This window comes from Apis cerana, linkage group LG11 (genome assembly GCF_029169275.1).
Source record: "Apis cerana isolate GH-2021 linkage group LG11, AcerK_1.0, whole genome shotgun sequence".
Taxonomy (NCBI): domain Eukaryota; kingdom Metazoa; phylum Arthropoda; class Insecta; order Hymenoptera; family Apidae; genus Apis; species Apis cerana.
In genome coordinates this window covers 962579-977616 of record NC_083862.1, presented here as the reverse complement: position 1 = coordinate 977616, position 15038 = coordinate 962579, and the positions used below count along the sequence as shown (strand labels likewise).

Sequence of the window (15038 nt, the reverse complement as noted above, 5' to 3'; positions counted from 1 at the left end):
TTTTATGCCACGTGTCGTCAAGCATACAATTTTTCAAATGGATTTTAACGTAACGAAACGTTACTTTTTTCTTTTTTTTTATACACTTTTTTTAAAGGAGTTCAGTTCGAGTACACAATTTTTTTCAGAGCGTGGATTGTGATACGATGAAAGTAAGTTCTTTTTTTTTCCCCCTTCATACGATGGCCAGTTGCCATTTGATTTATGTTCCTTTTTTATTTACCTCGAGAACCTTTCTTTCTCCAAGCAAGAAACTTCTCTTATCCGAATTGTGTCTTGCTTTTCTTAAAAAAAAAAAAAAAACAGGAAAAATAAAGTTCTTCCTTCCAATGCTCGAGGAACATTGTGGAAAATTTACGAATCATTATTTCATCGATCATCGTTTTTAAATTTATATTCATCTCGCTAATTTTTCTTAAAATTACGATATATAACGGCCTTAAAACAAATATCGATGCAAATTGATACGGATTATTAAAATATTTACCAATTATAGCAACACTTTACACTGCAAATATTGAAATGAATCAAACGCTTAATCGAGTAATTTTCAAGGCAAACAACCTGCATCGCAACGACAAACATTCGCCTGTGTTTTATTAGAGTACGTGTATATGTGTGTACGTGTGCGTAAGATACCAACATCACTCGTTTAAAATCTATTTTACAGTGTTCCCGACTGCCGCGTTCTTTCGACGTCTCAAATAACAAAATAGAGGAGCGCGTCCTTCTTCTTCTTCTTCTCCTTCTCCTTCTTCTTCTTGTTCTTTATGCTAATAAAGTAACGGCGAGTTTCCATTCCTTTGCCCGCTGATCCTGATTTATTCGCATTCGCGTATTACGGTGTATTGCATTCGAGGTTGCATCGCGCTTAAACGAAGCGAATATAAATGTGTAATAAATTTAGGAAAATGTATAAATTATTCGTATTACGTTTCTTATTTAATTCTTACGTTTATTATTCGTACGTATCGAGACAAATTGTTTTCGTATCGAGACGATGAAGTAACCTAAATTTTTTTAGGTTAGGTTAGGTTATAATTGCAATCTAATATTAAGTTAGATTAAAAGTAGCGATAATTTTATTTATTTATATCTAAGATTAATAAAAAAAGGAAAAGATGTAAAAATATCACGTTGCAAATTTTCGCTTAATTGTAATCAATCCTACTATCGAATTTATTTTTGCTGTTCGATCATAGCGCGCTCAATCCTCGAAAATAAACAAATCAACGTGGCGGCAGCATTCCATCAATCAGTGCCCGACTGGGAATGAAAATCAGCTTACCTTCAACGATCGATAATCAAATATGCAAATGAATTAATACACGCAAACGATGTACGCGCAAAGAGTTGTCCGCGAGTGATTTTTTTCAATATTCCCTTAACGTAACATTCGATATTTTAACAATAACGGTAGCGATAAAATTCTAATAACGGCGAAGTATTATTAAAATTATTATTATTAATATTAACAAAATATGAATATGTAGATTGGTGGAGGAGAGAAAACGCGTGGGAAAGTAACGAGAGGATTTATTTTTCTGAATATTCATTTTCATTCTCCACTTTTATTCCCTAAAAGTGCACCGTGGTGGTATTAAAAGCTCGAGCTTTAATCCTAATTATGTAAACCGTAAATGGTACCCAAAGTACCTTCGATCGTGAATAGCAATTTGTAACTTCTCGTTAACTCGAATCGCGCGCCACCAACCAACCGGGCCTGCGGTTACGTGGAGCACGTGACACAATGGCGGCCATATTTAATACACGTCGAAAACAAGTAAAACTCGACAACTTGTTATCGTAACTCGTCTCGAAATGTGTCGGAAAATTTCTATTGTATTCAGCGGTACGTATTTCGGTATTTCGGTAAAACGGTGCGTTTTGTTCCCTGGTATTTTAATTAAGAACAAGAACAGGTCGATGGTCGTTGAACATTTTCAACGCGATTGACCAACTATTTAATCGCCATCCTTTCGCGGCGCGCAATTAAATTGAATAGCATTAAACGGGAAAACTTTTTAATCCTTTTTCGCGAGCCACCTTTCCCGTCCAATCGATTATTTAATTATTGTTTCGCGCGAAAGAAAAGAAACGGAAGCATCTTTTATTCTTTTATTTAGATCATTACGAAAAAATTTTTTTTTGCAGAATGTCGAAAATATTCAGAAAAAGAGTGTTTTCAATATATTGGAAAATTCTTTCAGACAGTTATGTCTTCCAATTCTCATATCCTCTCGTATGGTTATGCAGTTCGGATATCGAAGATTCTATTGCATCTTAAGGTTCGATGAGACTCGCATACAAGATCTATCTACACACAAGTGTTTATATACTTTAAAACAATTTTCTGAACCAGTGTTTCCATGCATATTAAAACAAACAACGCTCTTACGTATTACAATCTGTAAGTTGAGAACCACTGCTCTGCACAATTATTCTTAAATCCAATAAATTATTTAGACAACGAGCAATGCTCGTTCGACGCAGAATCAAATATATATATGTACTCGCACCGAGAATAATTATTTATTTTACGTGTAAATTTTTCTTTCGTGACGAAAATTTGTAATTTTCGATAATCGTAATGAAGGTCTTGCGCGCCTTTATTAAATTATTTTTCGTTTGCCCGGAGATGGAAGATATCGGGCATTGAAATAATTGGGCGGCAAGAAGTTTTTAACCGTTGCTCGAATTGCTTTTAATGAGCAAGTAGAAAGAGATGCTCGGGGATCCTTTAAGGGATCGGTGGCCGCCCGGTCGAAGACTCGAACCGGTTTTTTACTGTCACCACCTGTATCTCGTAATTTATTATAAATCGACCCGATAAACATCTCTCGACGTGATTCGAGCGTACGCATCGGGCAAACAAACTCCTCGAAAGTATTAACCTCGTATTGTATTAACTCGCGTTCTATCTACAGGATCTCTTATCTCTTATCACTTTTATGCGCTCGCGTGTCCCTTATTTATTTTTAATCGTTTCGAAAATTATTATTCTTGTAATTGCAGAGGTAACATTGTTTCCTAGTATTATAAATTGAAATTTGATTCCTCAAATATTTCTTACCGCGTATTCACGATTCGATCATATGATTGAACATATGATCGAGAATTGTGATATAAATATGTAATTGTTAAAAATGGATCGAAAATTATATTGTTGTAATTACAGAGATAATATTGTTTCCTAGTATAATTATAAATTAAAATGGTCCGACTCGAGATAAATTCCTAGCACAGGATCATATATATATATGTGTGTACAGAGAGATGGCAGGTTGGCGATTTTCGAGCGGGGCCGATCCACGACAGGAATTTCATTAATTTTCAACCGTGTATATTACACAAGATATCGCAATATCGAGGAGAAATTACGGTAAGTGGCGGCTAGGTTGAGCCGCACGCAGCTGGCCAACACCGCAAACTTATCCGGTGTCCCACGCTTTTTCGAATTAAAACAGTGTGACGTCAATGATGGGGGTGCACTCAACGAATTTGCATAGAGAAAGAATCTCCATTACTTGGTAAACGTATTAGCGTGCCGCGCTTTTTTCTCCCCTCCCCTCGAAAATTCTGTGTGAAATTCTACTCGTTCCCTCGTAGAAGAGAAGAGGAAAAAAAAAAAAAAGATAATTGAAAGGGGAAGAGTTTTTCGTAAAAAAGAATCACCTTGCACATATTATTTAAATATTCGAAGGGAAGCTCGAATATTCATCTTGCGCGTTTTAAAAAAGAAAAAAAGATTGAAAATTCGAGGATCTGATTGAAATTAATTGTGCGTGAATATTTTTTTTTTTTTTTTATTAAAAATTTATACTTGGAAAAATATAACCGATGGGCGTTTTTCGATGGAATGCTAGGAATAAATAATCGAGAGGACTGGCTCGTTTTATCAGACTTACATTCCGCTTTTTCTGGTTACGTATGTACGCTCGAACGAGCCTTCGAAGCCTTCTTTTCCGCTCGACATTGATTAATACGATCGGAGAAAAGCAACGGCGAGATATTCATAACTGTGAAACAAAATTTATCTCTTAACACTTTTGCTTTCCGCTTCAAACATGTGTCGTTATATATCACGTGTTATGAGTGTTCGATTTGTAAAAAAAGAAATTTCCTTCCTTCTTCTTTTTTTCTTAACGAGGATCAAAATAAAAATTTCGGACCCATTGTCTTCTCTTCAAATTTTTTTGTCCAAAATCAATATATATATGATATAAAATCTATCTTCGTTCCTCAGTCTAATGATGTAATAATAAAACTTCTAATATCTCTGTTTTATATAATAACTCTTTCTTTTTTTTTTTTTTAAAAATGTTAAATGCAAACTCGTTAGAACTCGAGAGAAAGTTGAATACGACTGTTCCATCTCCAGAGAAGTTTTACCTCGGATCGGATAAAGGCAAAGCTTCGATGATGACCTAAGCAAAGATGAGCCTTAAAGTTACGTCCGCTGCCTGTATTGTCGAACGAAGTTACGGCTGTACATAGTCGAGTTCTCGCTAGTTATGGTCGGCCGGGTGAACAATGGTGGATAAATGTATCCTCGCTTCGCTGACTCGGGGATATTATTATTTTCAGAATTTTCATTGGTGAAAGGGAATTTACCAACTTCTCTTCATTGACTCGCGTATGCGTTGTTAATTTTCGTCTCTTCGTGAAAAATTATCTCCGTCGATAATAACGATCTAGTAACTTTGCTAATTTAACGACCGAGTAAATGGTATTTCTTTTTTTGTTGTTAGATTTTTATTAGATTCTCTATTATTATTATTATTATTATTGATTTAAATAATTCGATCGATATTTCTCGAATTCACGATTTAACGATGGAATGAGAATCGTAGGAAAGGAGACCCAACGTGGAATCATCTGTTTATTCGGAGAAGAAAAAACGGTCTGCCAAACTGTAATATCTCAAAAATTCATTGCACGTGATTCGAGAAAAAAAGGGAAAAAAGCAATTTATATGTATATAATATCGAGTCAACGTGGAGATACGAATTAATCCCGGAAGAGATGTAGGCAGTTGGTTTTATTTATTAAAACTGGTTGGATACGAACCAGGATACGTCAGCGCACAATTGCTGACCCGCAATATGAAATATTCCGTCATAAACCGATTTTTCTTCTTTTTTTCTTTTTCATTTTTTTTTTTTTTTTTTTTTTTTTTTAGAAATGCACTGAAACAGAAAAAGATACGGGGAGAGGAAATGGAAGGATACTGTGTACGAGAGTAACTAAAAATAAATATTTAAAATGTTCATATCTCTCTTGATTTATCGTTTGAAACGATACCAAGCAAGACTGCGACTCCTAAGAAGACCTTGCTGCGTTTAATATTTATTAGGAAAAACGAGATTATAAATTACGAGTCACTGCGTCCAAGAATTTTTCTTTCTCTTTCTTTTTCTCCCGAAAAGTGTTGTTATAAACAAATAATTAGCTGCTTAAAACGATGAATAAATGAATCGAATCAAAGGTATTCCTATGGATTTCTAAAGATTTGAATAAAAATATTAATTTATTCGAATTTAATAATTCATTTTTAAATGAATGGAACGCGAGGATAACGAAGCATCGAGACAAGATAATACACCGTTTCGCTGCGTCCCGAGTTCTTTATCTTTTTTGGCAACTTTTCGATGCGCTGCTATGCAGACCAGTGATAAAAATGGGAGAAAAGAGGGGGGAAGATGGAGCATCTCGTACCTCGAGATTGTGAAATAAAAATAAAATCAAATATCGGGGGGAGAGGAAGGTATTTTTTTTAAAAATCTCTTAACCTTTGAAGCGAAAGAGAATCTTGGCAATTTTCAATTTTTTCATTTTTTTAAACGCCTGTCGATAATTGAAAATTCTATTGAACGATCCTATTGTTTCTACATGTGTATATATATATATATATAAAATTGGTAAACTAATATACTTGCTATTTACTATCCACAGAGCTTGTAGATATTCCATGAAATGGGAAAATAAAATGTAAAACAACCCCCTTGGGCGAAATTGCGACGATAAATACGGAGCTGATATCGTTATCGGTGCATTATTCGATCATCATCATAATGTCGCTCATTGTAATTTTCCCCCTTTTTTTATATTTCATAAATACATTATTTTAGTTTTACTGGCACGTTGTGAAATTTATCCTCCATTCAAACTATCTCTCGTACATTTTGGAATATTCTCGATTAAAATTATTGTTTAAACGAAGAAGACGCTTATTTATTACGTTATAAATAGGTTTAAGGTAAGTAATTATCGTTTTGTCAAGTTTAATAAATGTTTAAATTTAGTTATTAAAATTTTTCCAGAGGGAAAATTCTTATACCAATTATCTCTGCTTATCCTTACACTTGTCCTCGCGTTCAATTACACAAGATGGATTACTTGGTATCAATTGACCGGTATTGAGAATACACAGAGCTCGCTTATGATCCCATTTTATCTCTCGTCTCTTCATTCGCAGCCGGAAGCAATCGAAACCGGTATCGAAGATCGCTCGCACTTTTTTTTAATCGTTCCAATCGTTCTCCAACGAATTAAAACTTATAGATTCGAAAAGTTAATTGGCACGAATTACTTTAGAAAAGATGAAATTTCCTCTTGATCTTTTATATGGTCTCTCAATTCGCGATGTGTTTCTTCTGTTCATTTATAATTGAAAAATAAAATGAAACAATTTATATTCGTCGTATTAAAATTTTTCTATCTTAATTTATGAATAAAAATTTTGAATGGAAAAAATCGAAAATTCGTAATGTACCAGTAAATTTTCTCAAAAATTTTGTAAAAATTTTAATACCTCATTGCACGATCAATAGTAGTTACCGATCAATTTCTATTTCGATTTTCTTTCGTAAAATTGTGCATACTTGCATACCATATGTGGAATTTCTACGAGTTCAAAGTAAAGATATTTTACAAATATTTGCGTATACGAATGTGCAAACCTAACCTATATTATTATACAATCTCTCTTTAAATAAACCGAAGGGATGAAAAAGTTTTATATTTATGGTTATAGTGAGATTCGTTAGTGCCCCGGGGTATGATAATATCGGTTTGATGTCAGAGTTTATGTCGGATCGGTTTCATTTCGTTATTCGGCTCAAGCATGGAGAATTTTACTGCCGATATAAACCCGATTTATGCTTGACTTCCGGCTACACGATGCGAGTCGCGTGGCTAATCGATAAGACAGTTTTCTACCATTGCAATTTCGAAGAGAAGAAGATATTCGTTCTTTCTTTTTCCTTCTCTTTTCTTTCTTTCGGAAAGAAACGTAGCTTCAATAATAATGTGTTAACAACGACGCAATGAAATATTAATCGGTAAAATTTTTCAAATATCGCATGTGTGAACATTAAGAAAGAAATAGGAAGAATTTAATTTATACGTATTTTCTATTACATGCTACGTAATAATTAGAATGTTCGTAAGATTTTTTTTTAATTACGAATTTAAACTCGGAAATTAGCAGAAAGATGAGTTTTAGAATTCGAGATTGAAATTATTCCACGCTATTATTATTCGATGCGCAGATTTTAAATACCATCGTTGTCAAGAATCATCCAAACTGACGTAAAATCTAACTTTTGTGTCAATAACCCAAGTTTGGGAGGGACTGATGAATCAGACAGTTCGGTCGATTCAATGAAAGTACGGAAAAACAGGGGTGACTAAGAGAGATCGATCTTGCTCGTTTATCACAGACAGCTATTCAGCTTTGGAACAATTTATGTCAGGGACACGAACAATGGACATTTCCCTCGTGTAGTATTTTGAAATATAATAATGTTAGACTATCCAACCTGACAATTAAAATCGAACCGGAAAATTCATTTTTAAAGTTTTGTGTTGTGTAATGTTTTATGAATTACGAACTATTAGAATATCTTGTCGTCATTGAATGTAGGATCGTTGTATCTAGAACATACCAGTCCATGAAGTAAGCAAGCAAAACAAAGATGATCGCGTATGCAGCGTTGTGCTGCTTTAAAAAAAAAAGAACCATTGTCCCTAGAATAACTAGGCTATTAATAAAAAAATAAATTAGATTTTGAAATTTTTATTCTACAAGATCTTTTGAAACGATTAATTTAATCTCGTGATATTTAATAATATTTTAAACTTGTGTTACATTGCATTTTTTTTTATTTTAAAATGTAAATATCATCGTTTCTAAAAATATAACTAGAAAAAGAATAAGGAAAACGAGAGTGCCATCTAGGATAAAATAACGTAATTATTCCCCCCCCCCCCTCCCCCTTGAGAATTGTGACCCGGTATTATAAAGTATACGTCTTTGTGTAATTATTGAACTAGGCGATACATCTGCTTGCTCGTTTCAAAAATTTCTAAAGTGTGTACAGAAGATCTATGGTGATCCTGCAATTAATTTCCAACGAACGTTTTTTCTAGAATAAACGGTACGATGAGGTAAGAGACTCTTGAACGATGGAAATAGAATTAGTTAGGCGTACGTTGTTAAGGAACATTCCTATCGATTGTAACTTAAGCTTCTTCGAAAATATCGAGCCACTTGTGTGGTTTCTCTCTGTATACCTGTCGATATGTATTAATGAGTGTTAAAACCTTCAAGAAAACGTTTTAAACGAGAACAATTCGTTTAAAAGAGGTATCGTATATCACGCAACTTCTTTTCTAACCTATAAAGTCCTTGAACTGTCTAAATTTTTTCAATGAATAATTTTAATAGTCAGTTGTTGGACATCTTTAACAGTTCAACTTATACAAACTTCAGAACTATCGTGTAAATTTTACAACAGTTTCAGTTTGAATAAATTTAATAAATTGTCAAGTTGGATATCTTTAAAACTACAAGTTATTGCTTTTAACGGTACAATTTAATATCTCGTATAAAAATAATTAGGATTCTTTCTATTTTTGATACTTGTTATTCTTAATTTTATTCTTATTTTTAATACAACTATATAATTTTTTATAAGAAAAAAAAATATTGTCGTTAAGAATTATCATTTATTCATATCAATTTTAAAAAGTATTAAATTGCGAATAATAAATTTTTTTCAATAATTAATATGAGATGTTTGATATTATAAAAGAGAAAATTTAATATTTGAATTACAATATCTCTGTGAATACCACCATATTTACATAGCACATGTAAACACTTTATTCTTTCATAATCTTCTTGCGAAATTTTTTATTATCGTCTCGCTGCAATATTTTATTATGTCAGATGAATATTATAGAACATAATTGAATAAAATACGATCGATAAAAATTTTTCTATTGAATATTTCATAGATAATACTTGAATAATATTTTTAAATTTATTATTTCATTATTATTATTATTAATATATATATATATATCTTTCTAATTTTGTCGAAATGTTTTACGTATAATAAAATTTATATCCAATTTACGAAAATTCATCGTGTCCGATAGATCTATTCTTATCGTGGAAAAATAAGACGTTAAGAAAATTTCGAGACTAAGCGAAAAGATAATAGCCCCTTTAATTGCAAAATGATTAATTACGGAAGAATAACGATTACACAATATTTTAATCATTTCGTCCTTTTTTCATAACCTCGACCACCCAACTTTTATAATTGATAACTCGAGTCACCGTTGTCCCACGCAAGGAACGCATTAAACTCCCGAAGATTAATCGTTTTTCGCGGATAAATTGCCTTCTTCCCATTTTTATTTCTGCACCTCTTTACCTTAGCCTGGACAGAAGGAGGGAAAACGCGAATCGGCCATTTGCAACGCGAGACGGGGAATTTATGGAATTCTCGTACGTATCTTGCCAGTTTATAGGATTATCGGTTTTCGAAATCGTCGGTGATAGATATCCATGTAGTAAATGCGATTTCATGGAGTTTACACATTCTGTCTTATCAAATTAATTCCATTAAATCCAGAGCCGGTTGCCAACAGTGCAATTTTGGAATGGGAAAACTGGTATAATTGTCCCTGTTATAATTCATCGATAAGTTATGGGGCTGCAACTCGTATAGAACATTCCTTTGAAAATTCCTTGTAAAATAATTTGCTTTTTCTTTTTTTTTAATGAAGTAAATTTAACTAAGCCACTTGGAGAGAAATAATTATAGATTTTGAATGATAATTTTGCTAATTATAAAATTATTATATAAGTTATTATTAAATCTATGGATCATCATAAAGTAAGATAAAATTTTAAGGAATTTTAAAATAAATGAAGATTACGTCGTAAAGAAAAATTTTTTTTTTCCATTGCAGCTCTAATCCGTTAAAATGGCTTATACAAAGTAATGATTTCAACCATATCTGGCGTAAAATTCAAAATCGCTCTCTCTTCTCCATTTTAAGGCCAAAAATTTTCATTGTCAGCTCCGAGCTCTTTAATTAAAATTTCATTCAATCCATTGTATCCGAAAAGCTGCAAAGCAGCGTTGCCAACTAAAACCAATTAACCGATTCAACCTGCCTGTTAGCAACGATGTAACGAGCAATTATGAAAGGAGAAAAGAGGCCTTTATCTCGTTTACGTGTCTGTAACGGCTTGATCAGCCATTAGAGTTGCAGTTCCTTGGTGAGTTCGCGGTAAGTTTGCAACCACATCTAACCCAATCGACTATTCGCGAGATTCGGTTATAATTGTTGGGATCTGGGCTCGATTCGACGGAGGAAATCGTTTGGTCGACGGTTTAATAAGTTTAAGATTATTTCCGGTAGCGGAATTAAACGCGGGAACTTTCAAATCGAATAACGGAAACAACTGTCACCAATTGGTTGCCCACTGTAGGTAAAATAGAACAGGGGAGTAACGTTCCATTGCAAGATTGATAAATTTTTATCACGAATGCAATGTTATCCAGAAGAAACTATGTATGTATTCTAATTGCGCGTGTAGTATATTTGCTTGTTACATGTCAATGGAGCAAAACATTATCGTTTAAATTGGTTATATGAACGATGCAAGTCATTGCTTCAAATACCATTAATTTACCAGCTGTTATGTTACTAAACGACCTTTTGTTATTGAAGTCATCTTCAGACATCAACGACTTGTCTTATATTGTAATAATTTGAGTTAAAATTAACTCATTATTGGCCGATCTCTCTCGTTTGCAGTGTACATTAATTTATGCAATTGTTGAAATTGCTATTTAGCATCTTTTATCAATTATTAAATAAATAAAAAGTTATTTTAAAGCTCGTTCAATTTGTTACAATTTATTTATAATACAATGATACGAATTGATTTTTATAAAAGATAGATCACAATAATGTGCGATGAATAAGAAAAAAAAAAAAGAATCGAAAAGGAACTTTTGAAATATCACGCAATTTGCATACTTGGAGTTTGCTTCTCATGAATTACAAATATATCCTATACTTTTGAATCTATTCTATATATTATACTTTGAGAAACTATGAAGTTAGTTATAGGATAAAAACTTTTTCACTTTCAATTTTTTTTTTTTTTTTTTTTTTTTTTTTTTTATTATTATTTTTGTCCTATTTTAACACTTTACATTCGCCTAAGGGCGAATGTTGAGTCTTTATTTACAAAAGTGGAACGTGTACATGCATACGTGAGCGTGACAGTGCATAAAAACTGTTTGTAATTTAAAGGTAGAAAAATGAATAAATTTAATTTAATGGAAGAAAAATGCACGAGAGTGTATTTTCAGAAAAATAATACAACGCCCGATCGAACGAAGTTCAAAATATTTCAAAATATTAACTATCCCTTAAATTTTATTTTCCTTGAACTCTTCAATTTCTCCATTTAAATTAAAATCGTTTCAAAATTCAAAATATTTCAAATTCTTCAATTTTTCTTTTTTCACGCTTCTCTCATTCAAATTCTCTACTCTAATAACAAACCCATTCAGTATTAATCAAACTTGTATAATATTTCTCCAAGACTTACTCCAATGTTTTAATCCAGGCCAGGATTCCATTAACATAGAAAGTGTCCAAACACTAGGGCGAGATAGCACCAGTTGTTTTATCGTTCCATTCCGTCCAGAGATTTCCCATTGTTTCGAATCTCTGGCAGAATGGAATTATTTTCAGGTGGTTTCGCCAGGTGTAATAATTTTCAATGGCGTTAATTCGTTATCGGTGTCGAAACTGGCGCGCGCGGGAATACGGAACGCGGTTTAAACACAATTCCAATAACATACGGTCCAATGGAAAACGTATATACTGCTCGTTCGAAATTGTTTCCGCCCGCTTCTCGACAAATGTACACTCTCATTTATAGATACACGGACACCTCTTCGATCGTAAAAAAAAAAAAAGAAATTGTTATAAAATCGTTCCAATAAATTTTATAAACTGATATTAGAAAATATATTTTATTTTTTACGATACGGTTAAATTTTCCTTTTTTTTTTTTTTTTTTAATCGATCTTGATATAATATCATATCATATATCTTTCACTTATTTTTCCACTCAAATGTAAAAATTTTCATAAATTATCATTACTTCTTGTGCTTCCAAATTGCAATAAAATTTTATGAGACGTAAAAGATGTTTGAATATTTCAAATATTCTAAAAAAAAGAAAAATAATCAAAATCGGAAATTTTATTTTGCGAAACGTTCCATCTTCCGCTTCCCCAGTTTTATTTTAAGATAGATTGGGAACTTTTAACTCGTCGTAAGTTGGCGAGCGTGGTTACGTGGAACGATGCGGACAATCTTCCCAAATTGAAACAATCGAACAGTCTTTTCATCAACCACGGATCGATCTTCGGTTTTATTCTCAAACTTTTCGCAAAACTTTTCACTTTTCGTTTCCGCAAGACCTCCCGCCTCTTGCGTATTTTCCAAACTTTCCACGAATCCCTTTGAAATTGTAGCGAGAGTCTGGTTCCCTTTATTCGATCTGATTAAACGCGATGCCAGACTTGGCTCTTCGCAATTTTCATTCTGATGGAAGAAATTATACGTCCTGGCCAGTTCCTCGAAATCAAATAGCACCATAAACTGGCAGGAACTTTTGCTGAGCAATGTAAAAATACAAATATTTACATTTCATTTAAATATTTTATTACGACATTACCTTCTTTCTCTTTTTTAACTATATAAATACGAAAATGCATTAAATTATTGTCTTTTTACATAAATATCGTTGGATATTAACGTTGATACAGTACATAGTATTAACATCTAAAGTTATTTTATTTTTTCATAAAACAATCGTTAATTTACATTTCTGACAAAATATCGAAATATATCGTATAAAGTTGAAAACACGCCGTTTTTATTATTCTCTTCTCATATTTTATTAACAGAAAAAAAATTCCAATTTTTCCTAATTTTCCTCCTCTCCCTTTCTCTCCCGGAAAAAAATTGACACGAGACGCACAAATTTTATTTTCCTACGAAACAATCATATCTATATTCCTGAGAAAATATCGAAAGATAAGGTATATATGGTTGAAGTTGAAAAGTGCAAACATTTGGCCCGAGTTAGTAAGAGATGAAGGAAAGGAGATAAGGAATAAGAAGAAGGCCAGACACGAGCGAAACGATTGGCACGATCGAATCGCGTGAATGTAGCTGTCGTCGATATACCCGTGCGTTTACGCTTTTATCGCTTGGAAACCTTCTCGTCACGGGCAACGATGCATTTATATGCCAGCCTCGTTCAAAGGCAACGACAACCTATGGAAAGAGACTGTCAGTTCCAATGCAACAGATATATCCGTTCTTTCCAGTTCTGGCAGAGAGAGAAGTCGTAAAATGTTGTATTTTCGAGGGAGGACAGTGACATCATATGAAACGACACGTCGAGATATGCATATTGCGGCAAATTTTTCGTAACGTGCAGTGTTGTGTATTTTTTTAAATATCGCGAATGAGAATAAAGAGAGCGATGATGGCGTGAAATGAACATTGATGTACTGTCCAACCATAGAGAAAGGTGGTAACTGGTGGAAAAATATAATACGAGTTGTATTTTTGAATAATTCGTTGACATTTTCCAGTGGAATTGTATATTTATACGAAGCGTATCGTATGGATAAATAATATTTGTCTCTCTGTACGATTCAATCAATTGTACGATAATCGTCTATGAATAATTTATAATTTATTAATTTTCTTCCTTATTAGTGACAAGTTTTGTAACGAAGCAAATAAACACGTACGAGTTTTATATTTTAGGTTAGATTAGTTGTTCAAGTTACTAGACTAGTGAATTTTCTTGTATAACGGTAACACGTTTCGCAATGAAACGAAGACCCACGAGTTTTATTTTTTTTTAGATTAATCGATCGAAGGACATACGGTGCGTACTCTTACACAATCAAAATAATACTATTAAAGAAATTTTATAAGTTACACGTTAGTAAGTTCCAAGTTGCGTAATAAGTAACGCGATGAAACGAACGAAGATCTACAAATTTTATCTATTAAGTGAGGTTATGTTACATCGCGAAGTAAAATATATGTAATTAGGTTATACGTAAATTTTATGTATTAAATTAAACGCTAGTAAAGTGAAATTATATCCCGTTTAAATACCAATAAAATTACAACATCTTGTAAAAAAAGAAAAAAAGAAATGAATAAAACACTCGATACTTTTAAACGAAATACAACAAACGCTGTACTCGCGTAAAAAAAATTCCAAAATGAAAATGAAAATTACACGGCATCGTTAATTAAATCATCTCGTGTGAAATAAGTTTTCATTATTTTCGAAAAATATCGTTCCTGAAAACTGTTCGGTCCACCGACAGAGCTATTGTACGATTTCGCTGCAGAGACGACTTGTTATTGTCGTCACGTATTTTTAGTCGAGCATGGAAAATAGGTTTTTAATGGCGAAACGCACGCAAGCGATCCATTTTAATCAGATTTAACTCTTGCGGTTTATACGGTTCGACACACATTGCCACGATGGGTTTCGTTGGATTTTTCAGTTGCGGTAATAAAGGAGATTGAGCAGTCACTTATAGCGGTTGATACATGATATATTACGTATAATACAAAGACAGCTAACGAACCATCTACAAGATACAGTG

The 15038-nt window shown here is 32.8% G+C and overlaps 1 protein-coding gene and 1 long non-coding RNA gene across 33 annotated transcripts in view; one reads left to right on the top strand and one right to left on the bottom strand.

Moving 5' to 3' along the window:
* LOC107998497 (RYamide receptor-like) overlaps positions 1 to 15038 on the bottom strand; it is a 102175-nt gene that overhangs the window by 54995 nt on the left and 32142 nt on the right. The window lies entirely within an intron of this gene.
* Positions 1 to 15038, top strand: part of LOC107998504 (uncharacterized) — a 130660-nt gene that overhangs the window by 108418 nt on the left and 7204 nt on the right. For 2 of the 14 annotated variants that reach the window (XR_009831721.1, XR_009831723.1), the window contains exon 1: positions 8285 to 8451. The exons of 10 other annotated variants lie outside the window; for them this stretch is intronic. This is a non-coding gene — a long non-coding RNA (uncharacterized LOC107998504). Of the gene's footprint in view, positions 1 to 8284; positions 8452 to 11482; positions 14300 to 15038 lie in introns of those variants that run through there. 2 more of the 14 variants (XR_009831733.1, XR_009831732.1) reach the window with 1 other exon arrangement.